The 5,398-nt window shown below is 58.9% G+C and overlaps 1 non-coding gene across 1 annotated transcript; it reads left to right on the forward strand.

Annotated features, from left to right (window-relative positions):
• The first annotated feature begins 2,135 nt into the window (after window positions 1-2,135).
• LOC142792308 (small subunit ribosomal RNA) lies at window positions 2,136-3,950 on the forward strand. Its single transcript, XR_012890828.1, has one exon. It is a non-coding gene; the product is annotated as a small subunit ribosomal RNA (ribosomal RNA).
• Window positions 3,951-5,398: the final 1,448 nt, after the last annotated feature.

The raw sequence follows: 5,398 nt of genomic DNA on the forward strand, positions 1-5,398 counted from the left end.
ACCCATGGCGGTCTGGGTGCTTATCGCTGCTATTATAGGGGCACCCCGGCAGACGCAAAAAAAAAAAATTTTTTCGACATTCTTTTTTGCTCGTCGACCTCGGGTGACCCAGGTCGCAGTGGGAGCCGCGCACGAAAGCGGCGTCGCGAGACGGCTTCGCGGTCGCTAGTCGCACGAGCTCGGCAACCGCGTCTGCCGGGGCGGAGTTCGGGACGCCGACGGCTAAGTGGGAACCGCCGCTCGGATGTTCGCCGTTTGTGGCCGAGTGAGTGCTGGCACTCCGGCGAAGCCAAACGGGGCCGATTCCGGCACGATATCGGCGTCTTTCTACGTGCTCGCCGGCGACCGTCGCACGAGTACGGCAAAGTGCGTCTGCCGGGGCGGGGTTTGCGACGCGTACGCAATAGTGAGAACCGTCGCTCGGATGTTCGTCGTCTTTCGCCGAGCCAGTGCTGGCACTCCGGCGAAGCCGAACGGAGCCGATTCGGGCACGATATCGGCGTCTTTCCACGTGCTCGCCGGCGACCGTCGCACGAGTACGGTAAACCGCGTCAGCCGGGGCGGAGTTCGGGACGCCGATGCGAAAGTGGGAAGCGCCGCTCGGATCTTCGCCGTTTTTGGAGGAGTCAGTGGCGGCACTCCGGTGAAGCCAAGGTGCGCCAATTCGCGCACGATATCGGCGTCTTTCGACGTGCCCGCCGGCCACCGTCGCACGAGTACGGCAAACCTCGTCTGCCGGGGCGGGGTTTGCGACGCCGACGCAAAAGTGGGAACCGCCGCTCGGATGTTCGCCGTTTTTGGCAGAGTGAGTGCTGGCACTCCGGCGAAGCGAAAGAGCGTGAATGCGCCCACGAAAGTAGCGTATTTGGACGTGCTTGACGGCGACCGCCGCAGGAGTACGAAAAACCACGTCAGCCGGGGCGAGCGACCCACGGCGGTCTGGGTGCATATCGCTGCTATTATAGGGGCACCCCGGCAGACGCAGAAAGACAAAAAAAAATGGGGACATGGCGTGCGTCACCGTGCGGCTTCGCAGCGTTGCCGAAGTCGCCGAGCCCTTCGACTGAGCCGAACGGCGGACAGGGAACGTTGGTCGGCCGTTCTAACCTGTCGGTGCCACGCCGAGACGTCGTTAAGGAAAACCGCGTCGTGGGCCTCTACGACGCCGTCGAGTCGTTGTACGTTTGGTGTCCAGCGTGTCGGCAGCGAGTAGCGGACACGTCGTTCACGACTTCGGTCTTTCGCAGTCGACGCGAACTTGCGGAGAGTCGTGGTGCCTCACGTTTTCGGCAGAAACCGCGGCGGAATTTTCCCGTGCGTGCGCGTACGACCTCGGTGCTGTGCCGTCAGCGTAGTGTTGCACAAACTCGTGGCCTACCCAAGGTGCGGTACGTTTGCGGCCGTATCCTCGGTGGGAATTTCGTGAGTAGGGTCGCAAATTCTACGACCTCGGCGGGTTTGAGAGCGACGTAGACTTGTGGCACGCTCAACGTGCCACACGTTTCGGGGCACACCCGCGGTGAAATTTTCTCGAGTACGCTCGTATTAGTGCCCAAGGAGGTCTGGGTACTTATCGCTGCTATTATGTGGGGGATCTCGTGAGCGGCGTACGCGAAAGCGACCGGGTGTCTGATATGCGGCGGGCTTCGGCCTCGTCAAGCGTGTCCTCGGGTCTGCTCCAGGGGAATCCACGGCAGTCGTCTGCAGCCTCATCCGCTTGATGCGTTAGGGGCTGGTTGTCGGACGGTGCCGTTTTACCACGATATCGAGGTGTGTTCCGTGTCGTCCTCGGGCGATTCAGATGCGAAAGCGCCGAAGACGCGGGCGTGACCCGTCGTCTGGCGGCTTTGCAGTCTCGGCTCCGTTGCTAGTTCCGGCCGGTCCACCGACAGTGCAGCGGGCTTGGGCAACCCGCACGGCGCGACCGAGTCGATGCAACGAAAAAGAGCGAGCATGAACGTGCTTCTTGCCGCACGGCTCCCACTCGTCTTTCGGGAAGGTTGTGCCGTAGCGAGCTCGAACGCCGTCATCTCGGAGTGCAAAATAAGCGTGTTGGGGCGCCTGAAGGTGGCCTCCGCCGCACACAGACTGCGTCCGGCCCGCCGAAGGCGAGGACGGACGCGCAGTCGAACGATTACCTGGTTGATCCTGCCAGTAATCATATGCTTGTCTCAAAGATTAAGCCATGCATGTCTAAGTACATGCCGAAATAAGGCGAAACCGCGAATGGCTCATTAAATCAGTTATGGTTCCTTAGATCGTTTCTTCCTACTTGGATAACTGTGGCAATTCTAGAGCTAATACATGCAGTGAGCCTGGAGCCCTTTGGGTAACGGGTGCTTTTATTAGACCAAGATCGATCGGGTTTCGGCCCGTATTGTGTGGTGACTCTGGATAACTTTATGCTGATCGCATGGCCACGAGCCGGCGACGTTTCTTTCAAGTGTCTGCCTTATCAACTTTCGATGGTAGGTTACTTGCTTACCATGGTTGTTACGGGTAACGGAGAATCAGGGTTCGATTCCGGAGAGGGAGCCTGAGAAACGGCTACCACATCCAAGGAAGGCAGCAGGCGCGCAAATTACCCACTCCCGGCACGGGGAGGTAGTGACGAAAAATAACAATACGGGACTCTTTTGAGGCCCCGTAATTGAAATGAGTGCACTCTAAATCCTTTAACGAGGATCAATTGGAGGGCAAGTCTGGTGCCAGCAGCCGCGGTAATTCCAGCTCCAATAGCGTATACTAAAGCTGCTGCGGTTAAAAAGCTCGTAGTTGGATCTCAGTTCCAGACGAGTAGTGCATCTACCCGATGCGACGGCTCGGACTGAACATCATGCCGGTTCTTTCTTGGTGCACTTCATTGTGTGCCTCGAGATGGCCGGTGCTTTTACTTTGAAAAAATTAGAGTGCTCAACGCAGGTGAGTCGCCTGAATAAACTTGCATGGAATAATAGAACAAGACCTCGTTTCTGTTCTGTTGGTTTTTGGAATACGAGGTAATGATTAAGAGGGACGGACGGGGGCATTCGTATTGCGGCGCTAGAGGTGAAATTCTTGGACCGTCGCAAGACGAACTACTGCGAAAGCATTTGCCAAGAATGTTTTCATTGATCAAGAACGAAAGTCAGAGGTTCGAAGGCGATCAGATACCGCCCTAGTTCTGACCATAAACGATGCCAACCAGCGATCCGCCTGAGTTACTCAAATGACTCGGCGGGCAGCTTCCGGGAAACCAAAGTATTTGGGTTCCGGGGGAAGTATGGTTGCAAAGCTGAAACTTAAAGGAATTGACGGAAGGGCACCACCAGGAGTGGAGCCTGCGGCTTAATTTGACTCAACACGGGAAAACTTACCCGGCCCGGACACTGGGAGGATTGACAGATTGAGAGCTCTTTCTTGATTCGGTGGATGGTGGTGCATGGCCGTTCTTAGTTGGTGGAGCGATTTGTCTGGTTAATTCCGATAACGAACGAGACTCTAGCCTATTAAATAGGTGCGGGGTTCCCAGCACCTTACAACCTTCTTAGAGGGACAAGCGGCTCCTAGCCGCACGAAACAGAGCAATAACAGGTCTGTGATGCCCTTAGATGTCCGGGGCCGCACGCGCGCTACACTGAAGGAAGCAGCGTGTCTTTATCCCTGTCTGAAAAGACTGCGTAACCCGTGGAACTTCTTTCGTGATTGGGATAGGGGCTTGCAATTGTTCCCCTTGAACGAGGAATTCCCAGTAAGCGCGAGTCATAAGCTCGCGTTGATTACGTCCCTGCCCTTTGTACACACCGCCCGTCGCTACTACCGATTGAATGATTTAGTGAGGTCTTCGGACCGATGTCCGGCGCGGCCTTTCGGTTGCGCCGGTCTGTTGGAAAGATGACCAAACTTGATCATTTAGAGGAAGTAAAAGTCGTAACAAGGTTTCCGTAGGTGAACCTGCGGAAGGATCATTAACGGATTGTGAAGGGTGAGCGCCTCAGCTGCGTCTGCGCCCGACACTTTCTGCCGCTGACCCCGTTTGGACGCGGGGTCGGCTTTTCCCCACGGGGCTGCCTGAATGTGGAGCGGCACCCCGTGACAAATTGTTGCGCCCAGCGGACGCCAACACCGCGACCTTGGACGGTCGGCCAGGTGGCGGACGCGGGTACAAACGGCGCAACGCACTCATAGGTCGGCTTTCGACCCGCCACTGCACCGTGGCTCGAAGCGCTCGAAATGCGCGACCCGACCGCTGCGGGACCGCCTAGTACTGTAAACAGGAGCGGCGGAGCGCGAACGGCGAGTCGTGGTTACGTCGGTAGAAGGCGAGGCTGCGCGTTCCCGAAACGCCAGCCGAGTGCCCTCCCGACCGTTCGAGCGTGCAAGAACGAGACCCGACAATCGCGCGGCGACTGCCAAGTACGAGAGGAACGGCACAAGCGTCGGCGGTCGGTCAAGGAACTGGCGATGTGACGGGTCCGCTGTGCACCAGTGCATACCGTCCCGCCGTCCGCGGCAAGCGCCTCCGCGTCCTCGGGTGACGGAGGCTGCCGGTCGGTTCTTGCAGGCGAGGGATCTCGCTGGCACCGGTTCGCGTTGACGCGCGGCCGGTCATGGCACGGCGATGCGACGGCCGAGGTGCGCAGTACTCGATGGAGGAACCGCACGCTCCGATGACCGTCCCGCCCTCCGCGGCGTATGCGTACCGACCGTAATGGTTGCAGCAGCGCCGGCCGGCTTTTGAATTCGCCACACGAAACACGGTGCGAGATCGCGGTTAGGGGAGCGTCGACGTTGCCAGGCGTTTTGCTTGCTGCCGAGGGAAAGGCGGCACGGCCACGTCGCGCTCGTCGCGATTAGCGGGTCTGCGCGCTTTGGGAAGGTGCCGCAACGACTTGCCGAAAGAGGAAGCACGGAAGAACGAGGGACTTGGACGTCCCGACAATTGAACGCACTTGCGGCCAGGCCCTTGCTGGCTTCGTTCTTCCGCCTCGAGTAGGCTCGTACGCGGCTCCGGCGCCGGAAGTGGTCCTTGGCACCGACTTCGGTGGACGTGGGAAGTGCCGCGCAAGTACGGCGCGCCTGGCTCCACCTGTTGGCCAAAGTAGGCAGCCGGATCGGCATTTTGGTGTGCGGTGGCAAACCGTGGATGCGAAAAAAGCTTGTGCGATTTCGTGGAACAAAAAGCGGGGGTCCCCCTTTTTATGCGGAGGAGACCGACCCGCCCGCCGTGGTGAACCGCGACGCCACGGTAAAAACGGGAGAGGCTTGTCGATGGGACCGTGCATCCCGCGCTCCACGGAGGCCGGGAGGCGGCCGCCCGAGGAAATGTGTAGCCGTCGAGGCCCGCATCTGCGTGCACTCTTATCCAAATGGGTGTACCGCAGGCATTTTCTGGTTAGGCGGGCCAATGAGAGCGAGC

The sequence above is a fragment of the Rhipicephalus microplus genome, unplaced genomic scaffold (assembly GCF_043290135.1).
Source record: "Rhipicephalus microplus isolate Deutch F79 unplaced genomic scaffold, USDA_Rmic scaffold_211, whole genome shotgun sequence".
Taxonomy (NCBI): domain Eukaryota; kingdom Metazoa; phylum Arthropoda; class Arachnida; order Ixodida; family Ixodidae; genus Rhipicephalus; species Rhipicephalus microplus.